Source organism: Stenella coeruleoalba, assembly GCF_951394435.1.
Source record: "Stenella coeruleoalba genome assembly, contig: scaffold_208, whole genome shotgun sequence".
NCBI lineage: Eukaryota > Metazoa > Chordata > Mammalia > Artiodactyla > Delphinidae > Stenella > Stenella coeruleoalba.
The window spans coordinates 513,623-531,193 of NW_027646273.1; the positions used below are offsets into that span (position 1 = coordinate 513,623).

The following is a 17,571-nucleotide window of genomic DNA, read 5'->3' on the forward strand; positions in this document are numbered from 1 at the left end:
GTCTTCATTTGCTCACCGAACCTCTCCAATCCTATCACTGCTGCGTTTATGCCCCTGTACACATGCTTGATTCTCTTTCGGAGACATAGCAATCTATAGGTTTTAAGATACTTACTAGTCAGGTACATTCTTAGGCGTTTAATATGCGGTGTTGAGTCCATTTCGTTGAGCAAGGAGTAGCTCTTGTCTATTCCATATATGGCTTAAGGAACTTTATCTGTGCTCATTTCAATCTCTGGTTTTATGCAGCACCCCAACTCACCTTTACCCTTAAGCAAGCATAAGTTGGTTTTCTAAACTTGAGACCCTGTTCTGTTCTGTAATTCAGTTCCTGTGTAGCCAAGTTTACATTCCGTGTATTAGTGATATCTTATGATGTTTCTTTTTCTGTGTGACTTATTTCAGTTAGAATCATCATACCTGAATCCACTCATTGTGCTGCTAAGGGCCTGATGACACAGATTTCATTGCTGAGTGATATTGCTTTGTAAGTAAATACCACAACTTCTTTATCCATTTTTCACTTTCTGCGATGTTGAACTTGTACTGTAAACGAGGTTCTTGTAAACAGAGCCGTTCCAAACTTTGGGGTGGCTGTGTCTTTTTCATTTTAATTTCCCTAAGCTATAGGACCATAAGTGGAAGTGCCCTAGGTTCTGTTGCTTTGTTTTTTAGTTGTTTCAGGAAACACCATACACTTCTCCCCAGTGGTTCTTGGCAATTTACATCCCGCCCATCAGCATAACAAGGCTCCCAGTTCTCCATGGCCTGTCCTGCCTTTCTGGATTTTACACTTTTTTCAGATGGCCCTTTTGACCGGGGGGAAGTGAGACTTCATTGTAGTGCAGATTTCCTTTGCAAGCTTGCTTGGTTGGCCAAAAAGGGCGTATGCGTTTTTTCCTGAATATATTCAGGAAAAAACGCATACGCCCTTTTTGGCCAAGTGCATCATTGTGGACGTTCTGCCTCTTTTCCTATGCTTTCAATGCAATTCCAGTCTACCTCCTGAAATCGGTTTCCTGCAATTCTGCCCCGCTTTCAAGTCCTCTTGGCAGCCTTACTTCAGTCTATTTTTGGACGATAGCTGTCATTTATAACTCTGCAGGTTTGTGAATTACAGTGCCCCTGAGCTCCTTTCTTCAACTCGCTTTCTTGTGACCTGGCCGCAACACCGCAGGATGGCTTCAGGCCCTAATCTGGTTCCGGCACGGCATGCTGAGCCTTTGGTTAATTCCTCTTCCTGGTGGGAAATGAGAGTTAAATTTGCCCGTCCAGACACCTCCAGCTAGCCTCTCATTGGTTCTCGCTATTCCTGTTCATCTTCCGCAGAAATTGCAAACTGGGCCAAACAGGAGGTTAAAGGGACTGACTCTCCAAGTGGGGAGAGTGTTAGTAAAGCGTCTGGAATGTTGCACCCGAGTACCAGGGGAGGAAAACTGAGACATATTTGAACACGTCTCCCGTTCACATGGTTGATCATACTCTGGGTTCCACATGCATGTTTTAGCTGAAGGAAGAATACCTTAAACCTGGAGAGTTGAGACCCGTGTAATGGGTACCATGCAATATGACTTCAAAGGGTCTTCATTTGCTCACCGAACCTCTCCAATCCTATCACTGCTGCATTTATGCCCCTGTACACACGCTTGATTCTCTTTTGGAGACATAGAAATCCATAGGTTTTAAGATACTTACTAGTCAGGTACATTCTTAGGCGTTTAATATGGGGTTTTGAGTCCATTTCGTTGAGCAAGGAGTAGCTCTTGTCTATTCCATATTTGGCTTAAGGAACTTTATCTGTGCTCATTTCAATCTCTGGTTTTATGCAGCACCCCAACTCACCTTTCCCCTTAAGCAAGCATAAGTTGGTTTTCTAAATTTGAGACCCTGTTCTGTTTTGGAATGCAGTTCCTGTGTAGCCAAGTTTACATTCCGTGTATTACTGATATCTTATGATGTTTCTTTTTCTGTGTGACTTATTTCAGTTAGAATCATCATACCTGAATCCACTCATTGTGCTGCTAAGGGCCTGATGACACAGATTTCATTGCTGAGTGATATTGCTTTGTAAGTAAATACCACAACTTCTTTATCCATTTTTCACTTTCTGCGATGTTGAACTTGTACTGTAAACGAGGTTCTTGTAAACAGAGCCGTTCCAAACTTTGGGGTGGCTGTGTCTTTTTCATTTTAATTTCCCTAAGCTATAGGACCATAAGTGGAAGTGCCCTAGGCTCTGTTGCTTTGTTTTTTAGATGTTTCAGGAAACACCATACACTTCTCCCGAGTGGTTGTTGGCAATTTACATCCCGCCCATCAGCATAACAAGGCTCCCAGTTCTCCATGGCCTGTCCTGCCTTTCTGGATTTTACACTTTTTTCAGATGGCCCTTTTGACCGGGGGGAAGTGAGACTTCATTGTAGTGCAGATTTCCTTTGCAAGCTTGCTTGGTTGGCCAAAAAGGGCGTATGCGTTTTTTCCTAAATATATTCAGGAAAAAACGCATACGCCCTTTTTGGCCAAGTGCATCATTGTGGACGTTCTGCCTCTTTTCCTATGCTTTCAATGCAATTCCAGTCTACCTCCTGAAATCGGTTTCCTGCAATTCTGCCCCGCATTCAAGTCCTCTTGGCAGCCTTACTTCAGTCTATTTTTGGACGATAGCTGTCATTTATAACTCTGCAGGTTTGTGAATTACAGTGCCCCTGAGCTCCTTTCTTCAACTCGCTTTCTTGTGACCTGGCCGCAACACCGCAGGATGGCTTCAGGCCCTAATCTGGTTCCGGCACGGCACGCTGAGCCTTTGGTTATTTCCTCTTCCTGGTGGGAAATGAGAGTTAAATTTGCCCGTCCAGACACCTCCAGCTATTCTCTCATTGGCTCTCGCTATTCCTGTTCATCTTCCGCAGAAATTGCAAACTGGGCCAAACAGGAGGTTAAAGGGACTGACTCTCCAAGTGGGGAGAGTGTTAGTAAAGCGTCTGGAATGTTGCACCCGAGTACCAGGGGAGGAAAACTGAGACATATTTGAACACGTCTCCCGTTCACATGGTTGATCATACTCTGGGTTCCACATGCATGTTTTAGCTGAAGGAAGAATACCTTAAACCTGGAGAGTTAAGACCCGTGTAATGGGTACCATGCAATATGACTTCAAAGGGTCTTCATTTGCTCACCGAACCTCTCCAATCCTATCACTGCTGCATTTATGCCCCTGTACACATGCTTGATTCTCTTTTGGAGACATAGCAATCCATAGGTTTTAAGATACTTACTAGTCAGGTACATTCTTAGGCGTTTAATATGGGGTTTTGAGTCCATTTCGTTGAGCAAGGAGTAGCTCTTGTCTATTCCATATTTGGCTTAAGGAACTATATCAGTGCTCATTTCAATCTCTGGTTTTATGCAGCACCCCAACTCACCTTACCCCTTAAGCAAGCATAAGTTGGTTTTCTAAATTTGAGACCCTGTTCTGTTCTGTAATTCAGTTCCTGTGTAGCCAAGTTTACATTCCGTGTATTACTGATATCTTATGATGTTTCTTTTTCTGTGTGACTTATTTCAGTTAGAATCATCGTACCTGAATCCACTCATTATGCTGCTACGGGCCTGATGACATAGATTTCATTGCTGAGTGATACTGCATAGTACGTAAGTACCACAAGTTCTTTATCCATTTTTCACTTACTGTGATATTGAACTTGTACGGTAAACGAGGTTCTTGTAAACGGAGGCGTCCCAAACTTTGGGGTGGCTGTGTCTTTTTGATTTTAATTTCCCTAAGCTATAGGACCATAAGTGGAAGTGCCCTAGGCTCTGATGCATTGTTTTTTAGATGTTTCAGGAAACACCATACACTTCTCCTGAGTGTCTGTTGGCAATTTACATCCCGCCCATCAGCATAACAAGGCTCCCAGTTCTCCATGGCCTGTCCTGCCTTTCTGGAGTTTACACTTTTTTCAGATGGCCCTTTTGACCGGGGAGAAGTGAGACTTCATTGTAGTGCAGATTTCCTTTGCAAGTTTGCTTGGTTGGCCAAAAAGGGCGTATGCGTTTTTTCCTGAATATATTCAGGAAAAAACGCATACGCCCTTTTTGGCCAAGTGCATCATTGTGGACGTTCTGCCTCTTTTCCTATGCTTTCAATGCAATTCCAGTCTACCTCCTGAAATCGGTTTCCTGCAATTCTGCCCCGCTTTCAAGTCCTCTTGGCAGCCTTACTTCAGTCTATTTTTGGACGATAGCTGTCATTTATAACTCTGCAGGTTTGTGAATTACAGTGCCCCTGAGCTCCTTTCTTCACCTCCATTTCTTGTGACCTGGCCACAACACCGCAGGATGTCTTCAGGCCCTAATCTGGTCCTGGCACGGCACGCTGAGCCTTTGGTTAATTCCTCTTCCTGGTGGGAAATGAGAGTTAAATTTGCCCATCCAGACACCTCCAGCTAGCCTCTCATTGGTTCTCGCTATTCCTGTTCATCTTCCACAGAAATTGCAAACTGGGCCAAACAGGAGGTTAAAGGGACTGACTCTCCAAGTGGGGAGAGTGTTAGTAAAGCGTCTGGAATGTTGCACCCGAGTACCAGGGTACGAAAACTGAGACATATTTGAACACGTCTCCCGTTCACATGGTTGATCATACTTGGGTTCCACATGCATGTTTTAGCTGAAGGAAGAATACCTAAAACCTGGGTAGTTGAAACCCGTGGAATGGGTACCATGCAATATGACTTCAAAGGGTCTTCATTTGCTCACCGAACCTCTCCAATCCTATCACTGCTGCGTTTATGCCCCTGTACACATGCTTGATTCTCTTTCAGAGACATAGCAATCCATAGGTTTTAAGATACTTACTAGTCAGGTACATTCTTAGGCGTTTAATAAGCGGTGTTGAGTTCATTTCGTTGAGCAAGGAGTAGCTCTTGTCTATTCCATATTTGGCTTAAGGAACTTTATCTGTGCTCATTTCAATCTGTGGTTTTATGCAGCACCCCAACTCACCTTTCCCCTTAAGCAAGCATAAGTTGGTTTTCCAAATTTGAGACCCTGTTCTGTTCTGTAATTCAGTTCCTGTGTAGCCAAGTTTACATTCCGTGTATTACTGATATCTTATGATGTTTCTTTTTCTGTGTGACTTATTTCAGTTAGAATCATCATACCTGAATCCACTCATTGTGCTGCTAAGGGCCTGATGACATAGATTTCATTGCTGAGTGATATTGCTTTGTAAGTAAATACCACAACTTCTTTATCCATTTTTCACTTTCTGTGATGTTGAACTTGTACTGTAAACGAGGTTCTTGTAAACAGAGCCGTTCGAAACTTTGGGGTGGCTGTGTCTTTTTGATTTTAAATTCCCTAAGCTATAGGACCATAAGTGGAAGTGCCCTAGGTTCTGTTGCTTTGTTTTTTAGTTGTTTCAGGAAACACCATACACTTCTCCCAAGTGGTTCTTGGCAATTTACATCCCGCCCATCAGCATAACAAGGCTCCCAGTTCTCCATGGCCTGTCCTGCCTTTCTGGATTTTACACTGTTTTCAGATGGCCCTTTTGACCGGGGGGAAGTGAGACTTCATTGTAGTGCAGATTTCCTTTGCAAGCTTGCTTGGTTGGCCAAAAAGGGTGTATGCGTTTTTTCCTGAATATATTCAGGAAAAAACGCATACGCCCTTTTTGGCCAAGTGCATCATTGTGGACGTTCTGCCTCTTTTCCTATGCTTTCAATGCAATTCCAGTCTACCTCCTGAAATCGGTTTCCTGCAATTCTGCCCCGCTTTCAAGTCCTCTTGGCAGCCTTACTTCAGTCTATTTTTGGACGATAGCTGTCATTTATAACTCTGCAGGTTTGTGAATTACAGTGCCCCTGAGCTCCTTTCTTCAACTCGCTTTCTTGTGACCTGGCCGCAACACCGCAGGATGGCTTCAGGCCCTAATCTGGTTCCGGCACGGCACGCTGAGCCTTTGGTTAATTCCTCTTCCTGGTGGGAAATGAGAGTTAAATTTGCCCGTCCAGACACCTCCAGGTAGTCTCTCATTGGTTCTCGCTATTCCTGTTCATCTTCCGCAGAAATTGCAAACTGGGCCAAACAGGAGGTTAAAGGGACTGACTCTCCAAGTGGGGAGAGTGTTAGTAAAGCGTCTGGAATGTTGCACCCGAGTACCAGGGGAAGAAAACTGAGACATATTTGAACACGTCTCCCGTTCACATGGTTGATCATACTTGGGTTCCACATGCATGTTTTAGCTGAAGGAAGAATACCTAAAACCTGGGTAGTTGAAACCCGTGGAATGGGTACCATGCAATATGACTTCAAAGGGTCTTCATTTGCTCACCGAACCTCTCCAATCCTATCACTGCTGCGTTTATGCCCCTGTACACATGCTTGATTCTCTTTCGGAGACATAGCAATCCATAGGTTTTAAGATACTAGTCGGTACATTCTTAGGCGTTTAATATGCGGTGTTGAGTTCATTTCATTGAGCAAGGAGTAGCTCTTGTCTATTCCATATTTGGCTTAAGGAACTTTATCTGTGCTCATTTCAATCTCTGGTTTTATGCAGCACCCCAACTCACCTTTCCCCTTAAGCAAGCATAAGTTGGTTTTCTAAATTTGAGACCCTGTTCTGTTCTGTAATTCAGTTCCTGTGTAGCCAAGTTTACATTCCGTGTATTACTGATATCTTATGATGTTTCTTTTTCTGTGTGACTTATTTCAGTTAGAATCATCATACCTGAATCCACTCATTGTGCTGCTAAGGGCCTGATGACACAGATTTCATTGCTGAGTGATATTGTTTTTTAAGTAAATACCACAACTTCTTTATCCATTTTTCAATTTCTGCGATGTTGAACTTGTACTGTAAACGAGGTTCTTGTAAACAGAGCCGTTCCAAACTTTGGGGTGGCTGTGTCTTTTTGATTTTAATTTCCCTAAGCTATAGGACCATAAGTGGAAGTGCCCTAGGCTCTGTTGCTTTGTTTTTTAGATGTTTCAGGAAACACCATACACTTCTCCCGAGTGTCTGTTGGCAATTTACATCCCGCCCATCAGCATAACAAGGCTCCCAGTTCTCCATGGCCTGTCCTGCCTTTCTGGATTTTACACTTTTTTCAGATGGCCCTTTTGACCGGGGGAAAGTGAGACTTCATTGTAGTGCAGATTTCCTTTGCAAGCTTGCTTGGTTGGCCAAAAAGCGCGTATGCGTTTTTTCCTGAATATATTCAGGAAAAAACGCATACGCCCTTTTTGGCCAAGTGCATCATTGTGGACGTTCTGCCTCTTTTCCTATGCTTTCAATGCAATTCCAGTCTACCTCCTGAAATCGGTTTCCTGCAATTCTGCCCCGCTTTCAAGTCCTCTTGGCAGCCTTACTTCAGTCTATTTTTGGACGATAGCTGTCATTTATAACTCTGCAGGTTTGTGAATTACAGTGCCCCTGAGCTCCTTTCTTCAACTCTCTTTCTTGTGACCTGGCCGCAACACCGCAGGATGGCTTCAGGCCCTAATCTGGTTCTGACACGGCACGCTGAGCCTTTGGTTAATTCCTCTTCCTGGTGGGAAATGAGAGTTAAATTTGCCCGTCCAGACACCTCCAGCTAGTCTCTCATTGGTTCTCGCTATTCCTGTTCATCTTCCGCAGAAATTGCAAACTGGGCCAAACAGGAGGTTAAAGGCGCTGACTCTCCAAGTGGGGAGAGTGTTAGTAAAGCGTCTGGAATGTTGCACCCGAGTACCAGGGGAGGAAAACTGAGACATATTTGAACACGTCTCCCGTTCACATGGTTGATCATACTTGGGTTCCACATGCATGTTTTAGCTGAAGGAAGAATACCTAAAACCTGGGTAGTTGAAACCCGTGGAATGGGTACCATGCAATATGACTTCAAAGGGTCTTCATTTGCTCACCGAACCTCTCCAATCCTATCACTGCTGCGTTTATGCCCCTGTACACATGCTTGATTCTCTTTCGGAGACATAGCAATCCATAGGTTTTAAGATACTAGTCGGTACATTCTTAGGCGTTTAATATGCGGTGTTGAGTTCATTTCGTTGAGCAAGGAGTAGCTCTTGTCTATTCCATATTTGGCTTAAGGAACTTTATCTGTGCTCATTTCAATCTCTGGTTTTATGCAGCACCCCAACTCACCTTTCCCCTTAAGCAAGCATAAGTTGGTTTTCTAAATTTGAGACCCTGTTCTGTTCTGTAATTCAGTTCCTGTGTAGCCAAGTTTACATTCCGTGTATTACTGATATCTTATGATGTTTCTTTTTCTGTGTGACTTATTTCAGTTAGAATCATCATACCTGAATCCACTCATTGTGCTGCTAAGGGCCTGATGACACAGATTTCATTGCTGAGTGATATTGTTTTTTAAGTAAATACCACAACTTCTTTATCCATTTTTCAATTTCTGCGATGTTGAACTTGTACTGTAAACGAGGTTCTTGTAAACAGAGCCGTTCCAAACTTTGGGGTGGCTGTGTCTTTTTGATTTTAAATTCCCTAAGCTATAGGACCATAAGTGGAAGTGCCCTAGGCTCTGTTGCTTTGTTTTTTAGATGTTTCAGGAAACACCATACACTTCTCCCGAGTGTCTGTTGGCAATTTACATCCCGCCCATCAGCAAAACAAGGCTTCCAGTTCTCCATGGCCTGTCCTGCCTTTCTGGATTTTACACTTTTTTCAGATGGCCCTTTTGACCAGGGGAAAGTGAGACTTCATTGTAGTGCAGATTTCCTTTGCAAGCTTGCTTGGTTGGCTAAAAAGCGCGTATGCGTTTTTTCCTGAATATATTCAGGAAAAAACGCATACGCCTTTTTTGGCCAAGTGCATCATTGTGGACGTTCTGCCTCTTTTCCTATGCTTTCAATGCAATTCCAGTCTACCTCCTGAAATCGGTTTCCTGCAATTCTGCCCCGCTTTCAAGTCCTCTTGGCAGCCTTACTTCAGTCTATTTTTGGACGATAGCTGTCATTTATAACTCTGCAGGTTTGTGAATTACAGTGCCCCTGAGCTCCTTTCTTCACCTCGCTTTCTTGTGACCTGGCCGCAACACCGCAGGATGTCTTCAGGCCCTAATCTGGTTCTGGCACGGCACGCTGAGCCTTTGGTTAATTCCTCTTCCTGGTGGGAAATGAGAGTTAAATTTGCCCATCCAGACACCTCCAGCTAGTCTTTCATTGGTTCTCGCTATTCCTGTTCATCTTCCACAGAAATTGCAAACTGAGCCAAACAGGAAGTTAAAGGGACTGACTCTACAAGTGGGGAGAGTGTTAGTAAAGCGTCTGGAATGTTGCACCCGAGTACCAGTGTACGAAAACTGAGACATATTTGAACACGTCTCCCGATCACATGGTTGATCATACTCTAGGTTCCACATGCATGTTTTACATGAAGGAATAATACCTTAAAACTGGATAGTTGAAACCCGTGGAATGGGTACCATGCAATATGACTTCAAAGGGTCTTCATTTGCTCACCGAACCTCTCCAATCCTATCACTGCTGCGTTTATGCCCCTGTACACATGCTTGACTCTCTTTCGGAGACATAGCAATCCATAGGTTTTAAGATACTTACTAGTCAGGTGCATTCTTAGGCGATTAATATGGGGTTTTGTGTCCATTTCGTTGAGCAAGGAGTAGCTCTTTTCTATTCCATATTTGGCTTAAGGAACTTTATCTGTGCTCATTTCAATCTCTGGTTTTATGCAGCACCCAAACTCACCTTTCACCTTAAGCAAGCATAAGTTGGTTTTCTAAATTTGAGACCCTTTTCTGTTTTGGAATGCAGTTCCTGTGTAGCCAAGTTTTCATTCCGTGTATTAGTGATATCTTATGATGTTTCTTTTTCTGTGTGACTTATTTCAGTTAGAATCATCGTACCTGAATCCACTCATTATGCTGCTACGGGCCTGATGACATAGATTTCATTGCTGAGTGATACTGCATTGTACGTAAGTACCACAAGTTCTTTATCCATTTTTCACTTTCTGTGATATTGAACTTGTACGGTAAACGAGGTTCTTGTAAACGGAGGTGTCCCAAACTTTGGGGTGGCTGTGTCTTTTTGATTTTAATTTCCCTAAGCTATAGGACCATAAGTGGAAGTGCCCTAGGCTCTGATGCTTTGTTTTTTAGATGTTTCAGGAAACACCATACACTTCTCCTGAGTGTCTGTTAGCAATTTACATCCCGATCATCAGCATAACAAGGCTCCCAGTTCTCCATGGCCTGTCCTGCCTTTCTGGAGTTTACACTTTTTTCAGATGGCCCTTTTGACCGGGGAGAAGTGAGACTTCATTGTAGTGCAGATTTCCTTTGCAAGTTTGCTTGGTTGGCCAAAAAGGGCGTATGCATTTTTTCCTGAATATATTCAGGAAAAAACGCATACGCCCTTTTTGGCCAAGTGCATCATTGTGGACGTTCTGCCTCTTTTCCTATGCTTTCAATGCAATTCCAGTCTACCTCCTGAAATCGGTTTCCTGCAATTCTGCCCCGCTTTCAAGTCCTCTTGGCAGCCTTACTTCAGTCTATTTTTGGACGATAGCTGTCATTTATAACTCTGCAGGTTTGTGAATTACAGTACCCCTGAGCTCCTTTCTTCACCTTGCTTTCTTGTGACCTGGCCACAACACCGCAGGATGTCTTCAGGCCCTAATCAGGTTCTGGCACGGCACGCTGAGCCTTTGGTTAATTCCTCTTCCTGGTGGGAAATGAGAGTTAAATTTGCCCATCCAGACACCTCCAGCTAGTCTCACATTGGTTCTCGCTATTCCTGTTCATCTTCCACAGAAATTGCAAACTGGGCCAAACAGGAGGTTAAAGGGACTGACTCTCCAAGTGGGGAGAGTGTTAGTAAAGCGTCTGGAATGTTGCACCCGAGTACCAGGGGAAGAAAACTGAGACATATTTGAACACGTCTCCTGTTCACATGGTTGATCATACTTGGGTTCCACATGCATGTTTTAGCTGAAGGAAGAATACCTAAAACCTGGGTAGTTGAAACCCGTGGAATGGGTACCATGCAATATGACTTCAAAGGGTCTTCATTTGCTCACCGAACCTCTCCAATCCTATCACTGCTGCGTTTATGCCCCTGTACACATGCTTGATTCTGTTTCGGAGACATAGCAATCCATAGGTTTTAAGATACTTACTAGTCAGGTACATTCTTAGGCGTTTAAAATGCGGTGTTGAGTTCATTTCGTTGAGCAAGGAGTAGCTCTTGTCTATTCCATATTTGGCTTAAGGAACTTTATCTGTGCTCATTTCAATCTCTGGTTTTATGCAGCACCCCAACTCACCTTTCCCCTTAAGCAAGCATAAGTTGGTTTTCTAAATTTGAGACCCTGTTCTGTTCTGTAATTCAGTTCCTGTGTAGCCAAGTTTACATTCCGTGTATTACTGATATCTTATGATGTTTCTTTTTCTGTGTGACTTATTTCAGTTAGAATCATCATACCTGAATCCACTCATTGTGCTGCTAAGGTCCTGATGACACAGATTTCATTGCTGAGTGATATTGCTTTGTAAGTAAATACCACAACTTCTTTATCCATTTTTCAATTTCTGCGATGTTCAACTTGTACTGTAAACGAGGTTCTTGTAAACAGAGCCATTCCAAACTTTGGGGTGGCTGTGTCTTTTTGATTTTAAATTCCCTAAGCTATAGGACCATAAGTGGAAGTGCCCTAGGTTGTGTTGCTTTGTTTTTTAGATGTTTCAGGAAACACCATACACTTCTCCCGAGTGGTTGTTGGCAATTTACATCCCGCCCATCAGCATAACAAGGCTGCCAGTTCTCCATGGCCTGTCCTGCCTTTCTGGATTTTACACTTTTTTCAGATGGCCCTTTTGACCGGGGGGAAGTGAGACTTCATTGTAGTGCAGATTTCCTTTGCAAGCTTGCTTGGTTGGCCAAAAAGGGCGTATGCGTTTTTTCCTGAATATATTCAGGAAAAAACGCATACGCCCTTTTTGGCCAAGTGCATCATTGTGGACGTTCTGCCTCTTTTCCTATGCTTTCAATGCAATTCCAGTCTACCTCCTGAAATCGGTTTCCTGCAATTCTGCCCCGCTTTCAAGTCCTCTTGGCAGCCTTACTTCAGTCTATTTTTGGACGATAGCTGTCATTTATAACTCTGCAGGTTTGTGAATTACAGTGCCCCTGAGATCCTTTCTTCAACTCGCTTTCTTGTGACCTGGCCGAAACACCGCAGGATGTCTTCAGGCCCTAATCTGGTTCTGGCCCGGCACGCTGAGCCTTTGGTTAATTCCTCTTCCTGGTGGGAAATGAGAGTTAAATTTGCCCATCCAGACACCTCCAGCTAGTCTTTCATTGGTTCTCGCTATTCGTGTTCATCTTCCACAGAAATTGCAAACTGGGCCAAACAGGAAGTTAAAGGGACTGACTCTCCAAGTGGGGAGAGTGTTAGTAAAGCGTCTGGAATGTTGCACCCGAGTACCAGGGAACGAAAACTGAGACATATTTGAACACGTCTCCCGATCACATGGTTGATCATACTCTAGGTTCCACATGCATGTTTTAGATGAAGAAGAATACCTTAAACCTGGATAGTTGAAACCCGTGGAATGGGTACCATGCAATATGTCTTCAAAGGGTCTTCATTTGCTCACCGAACCTCTCCAATCCTATCACTGCTGTGTTTATGCCGCTACACACATGCTTGATTCTCTTTCGGAGACATAGCAATCCATAGGTTTTAAGATACTTACTAGTCAGGTGCATTCTTAGGCGTTTAATATGGGGTTTTGTGTCCATTTCGTTGAGCAAGGAGTAGCTCTTGTCTATTCCATATTTGGCTTAAGGAACTTTATCTGTGCTCATTTCAATCTCTGGTTTTATGCAGCACCCCAACTCACCTTTCCCCTTAAGCAAGCATAAGTTGGTTTTCTAAATTTGAGACCCTGTTCTGTTTTGGAATTCAGTTCCTGTGTAGCCAAGTTTACATTCCGTGTATTAGTGATATCTTATGATGTTTCTTTTTCTGTGTGACTTATTTCAGTTAGAATCATCGTACCTGAATCCACTCATTATGCTGCTACGGGCCTGATGACATAGATTTCATTGCTGAGTGATACTGCATTGTACGTAAGTACCACAAGATCTTTATCCATTTTTCACTGTCTGTGATATTGAACTTGTACGGTAAACGAGGTTCTTATAAAAGGAGGCGTCCCAAACTTTGGGGTGGCTGTGTCTTTTTGATTTTAATTTCCCTAAGCTATAGGACCATAAGCGGAAGTGCCCTAGGCTCTGTTGCTTTGTTTTTTAGATGTTTCAGGAAACACCATACACTTCTCCTGAGTGTCTGTTGGCAATTTACATCCCGCCCATCAGCATAACAAGGCTCCCAGTTCTCCATGGCCTGTCCTGCCTTTCTGGATTTTACACTTTTTTCAGATGGCCCTTTTGACCGGGGAGGAGTGAGACTTCATTGTAGTGCAGATTTCCTTTGCAAGCTTGCTTGGTTGGCCAAAAAGGGCGTATGCGTTTTTTCCTGAATATATTCAGGAAAAAACGCATACGCCCTTTTTGCCCAAGTGCATCATTGTGGACGTTCTGCCTCTTTTCCTATGCTTTCAATGCAATTCCAGTCTACCTCCTGAAATCGGTTTCCTGCAATTCTGCCCCGCTTTCAAGTCCTCTTGGCAGCCTTACTTCAGTCTATTTTTGGACGATAGCTGTCATTTATAACTCTGCAGGTTTGTGAATTGCAGTGCCCCTGAGCTCCTTTCTTCAACTCGCTTTCTTGTGACCTGGCCACAACACCGCAGGATGGCTTCAGGCCCTAATCTGGTTCCGGCCCGGCATGCTGAGCCTTTGGTTATTTCCTCTTCCTGGTGGGAAATGAGAGTTAAATTTGCCCGTCCAGACACCTCCAGCTAGTCTCTCATTGGTTCTCGCTATTCCTGTTCATCTTCCGCAGAAATTGCAAACTGGGCCAAACAGGAGGTTAAAGGCGCTGACTCTCCAAGTGGGGAGAGTGTTAGTAAAGCGTCTGGAATGTTGCACCCGAGTACCAGGGGAAGAAAACTGAGACATATTTGAACACGTCTCCCGTTCACATGGTTGATCATACTTGGGTTCCACATGCATGTTTTAGGTGAAGGAAGAATACCTTAAACCTGGGTATTTGAAACCCGTGGAATGGGTACCATGCAATACGACTTCAAAGGGTCTTCATTTGTTCACCAAACCTCTCCAATCCTATCACTGCTGCGTTTATGCCCCTGTACACATGCTTGATTCTCTTTCGGAGACATAGCAATCCATAGGTTTTAAGATACTTACTAGTCAGGTACATTCTTAGGCGTTTAATATGCGGTGTTGAGTCCATTTCGTTGAGCAAGGAGTAGCTCTTGTCTATTCCATATTTGGCTTAAGGAACTTTATCTGTGCTCATTTCAATCTCTGGTTTTATGCAGCACCCCAACTCACCTTTCCCCTTAAGCAAGCATAAGTTGGTTTTCTGAATTTGAGACCCTGTTCTGTTCTGTAATTCAGTTCCTGTGTAGCCAAGTTTACATTCCGTGTATTACTGATATCTTATGATGTTTCTTTTTCTGTGTGACTTATTTCAGTTAGAATCATCATACCTGAATCCACTCATTGTGCTGCTAAGGGCTTAATGACACAGATTTCATTGCTGAGTGATACTGCATTGTACGTAAGTACCACAAGTTCTTTATCCATTTTTCACTTTCTGCGATGTTGAACTTGTACTGTAAACGAGGTTCTTGTAAACAGAGCCGTTCCAAACTTTGGGGTGGCTGTGTCTTTTTGATTTTAATTTCCCTAAGCTATAGGACCATAAGTGGAAGTGCCCTAGGTTCTGTTGCTTTGTTTTTTAGATGTTTCAGGAAACACCATACACTTCTCCCGAGTGTTTGTTGGCAATTTACATGCCACCCTTCAGCATAACAAGGCTCCCAGTTCTCCATGGCCTGTCCTGCCTTTCTGGATTTTACACTTTTTTCAGATGGCCCTTTTGACCGGGGGGAAGTGAGACTTCATTGTAGTGCAGATTTCCTTTGCATGCTTGCTTGGTTGGCCAAAAAGGGCGTATGCGTTTTTTCCTGAATATATTCAGGAAAAAGCGCATACGCCCTTATTGGCCAAGTGCATCATTGTGGACGTTCTGCCTCTTTTCCTATGCTTTCAATGCAATTCCAGTCTACCTCCTGAAATCGGTTTCCTGCAATTCTGCCCCGCTTTCAAGTCCTCTTGGCAGCCTTACTTCAGTCTATTTTTGGACGATAGCTGTCATTTATAACTCTGCAGGTTTGTGAATTACAGTGCCCCTGAGCTGCTTTCTTCAACTCGCTTTCTTTTGAGCTGGCCGCAACACCGCAGGATGGCTTCAGGCCCTAATCTGGTTCCGGCACGGCACGCTGAGCCTTTGGTTAATTCCTCTTCCTGGTGGGAAATGAGAGTTAAATTTGCCCGTCCAGACACCTCCAGCTAGTCTCTCATTGGTTCTCGCTATTCCTGTTCATCTTCCGCAGAAATTGCAAACTGGGCCAAACAGGAGGTTAAAGGCGCTGACTCTCCAAGTGGGGAGAGTGTTAGTAAAGCGTCTGGAATGTTGCACCCGAGTACCAGGGGAGGAAAACTGAGACATATTTGAACACGTCTCCCGTTCACATGGTTGATCATACTTGGGTTCCACATGCATGTTTTAGCTGAAGGAAGAATACCTTAAACCTGGGTATTTGAAACCCGTGGAATGGGTACCATGCAATATGACTTCAAAGGGTCTTCATTTGCTCACCGAACCTCTCCAATCCTATCACTGCTGCGTTTATGCCCCTGTACACATGCTTGATTCTCTTTCGGAGACATAGCAATCCATAGGTTTTAAGATACTTACTAGTCAGGTACATTCTTAGGCGTTTAATATGCGGTGTTGTGTCCATTTAGTTGAGCAAGGAGTAGCTCTTGTCTATTCCATATTTGGCTTAAGGAACTTTATCTGTGCTCATTTCAATCTCTGGTTTTATGCAGCACCCCAACTCACCTTTCCCCTTAAGCAAGCATAAGTTGGTTTTCTAAATTTGAGACCCTGTTCTGTTCTGTAATTCAGTTCCTGTGTAGCCAAGTTTACATTCCATGTATTACTGATATCTTATGATGTTTCTTTTTCTGTGTGACTTATTTCAGTTAGAATCATCATACCTGAATCCACTCATTGTGCTGCTAAGGGCCTGATGACACAGATTTCATTGCTGAGTGATATTGCTTTGTAAGTAAATACCACAACTTTTTTATCCATTTTTCACTTTCTGCGATGTTGAACTTGTACTGTAAACGAGGTTCTTGTAAACAGAGCCATTCGAAACTTTGGGGTGGCTGTGTCTTTTTGATTTTAAATTCCCTAAGCTATAGGACCATAAGTGGAAGTGCCCTAGGCTCTGTTGCTTTGTTTTTTAGATGTTTCAGGAAACACCATACACTTCTCCCGAGTGTTTGTTGGCAATTTACATCCCACCCTTCAGCATAACAAGGTTCCCAGTTCTCCATGGCCTGTCCTGCCTTTCTGGATTTTACACTTTTTTCAGATGGCCCTTTTGACTGGGGGGAAGTGAGACTTCATTGTAGTGCAGATTTCCTTTGCAAGCTTGCTTGGTTGGCCAAAAAGGGCGTATGCGTTTTTTCCTGAATATATTCAGGAAAAAACGCATACGCCCTTATTGGCCAAGTGCATTATTGTGGACGTTCTGCCTCTTTTCCTATGCTTTCAATGCAATTCCAGTCTACCTCCTGAAATCGGTTTCCTGCAATTCTGCCCCGCTTTCAAGTCCTCTTGGCAGCCTTACTTCAGTCTATTTTTGGACGATAGCTGTCATTTATAACTCTGCAGGTTTGTGAATTACAGTGCCCCTGAGCTCCTTTCTTCAACTCGCTTTCTTGTGAGCTGGCCGCAACACCGCAGGATGTCTTCAGACCCTAATCTGGTTCTGGCACGGCACGCTGAGCCTTTGGTTAATTCCTCTTCCTGGTGGGAAATGAGAGTTAAATTTGCCCATCCAGACACCTCCAGCTAGTCTCTCAGTGGTTCTCGCTATTCCTGTTCATCTTCCACAGAAATTGCAAACTGGGCCAAACAGGAGGTTAAAGGGACTGACTCTCCAAGTGGGGAGAGTGTTAGTAAAGCGTCTGGAATGTTGCACCCGAGTACCAGGGTACGAAAACTGAGACATATTTGAACACGTCTCCCGATCTCATGGTTGATCATACTCTAGGTTCCACATGCATGTTTTAGCTGAAGGAAGAATACCTAAAACCTGGGTAGTTGAAACCCGTGGAATGGGTACCATGCAATATGACTTCAAAGGGTCTTCATTTGCTCACCAAACCTCTCCAATCCTATCACTGCTGCGTTTATGCCCCTGTACACATGCTTGATTCTCTTTTGGAGACATAGCAATCCATAGGTTTTAAGATACTTACTAGTCAGGTACATTCTTAGGCGTTTAATATGCGGTGTTGAGTCCATTTCGTTGAGCAAGGAGTAGCTCTTGTCTATTCCATATTTGGCTTAAG

The 17,571-nt window shown here is 43.6% G+C and overlaps 1 long non-coding RNA gene across 2 annotated transcripts in view; it reads left to right on the forward strand.

Annotated features, from left to right (window-relative positions):
• The window catches only part of LOC307181218, a 206,271-nt gene extending 191,617 nt beyond the window's left edge, over positions 1–14,654 (forward strand). For both annotated transcript variants that reach the window (XR_013826120.1, XR_013826121.1), the window contains exons 2-4: positions 6,719–6,804; positions 8,297–8,378; positions 14,614–14,654. This is a non-coding gene — a long non-coding RNA (uncharacterized lncRNA). The remainder of the gene's footprint in view (positions 1–6,718; positions 6,805–8,296; positions 8,379–14,613) is intronic.
• Positions 14,655–17,571: the final 2,917 nt, after the last annotated feature.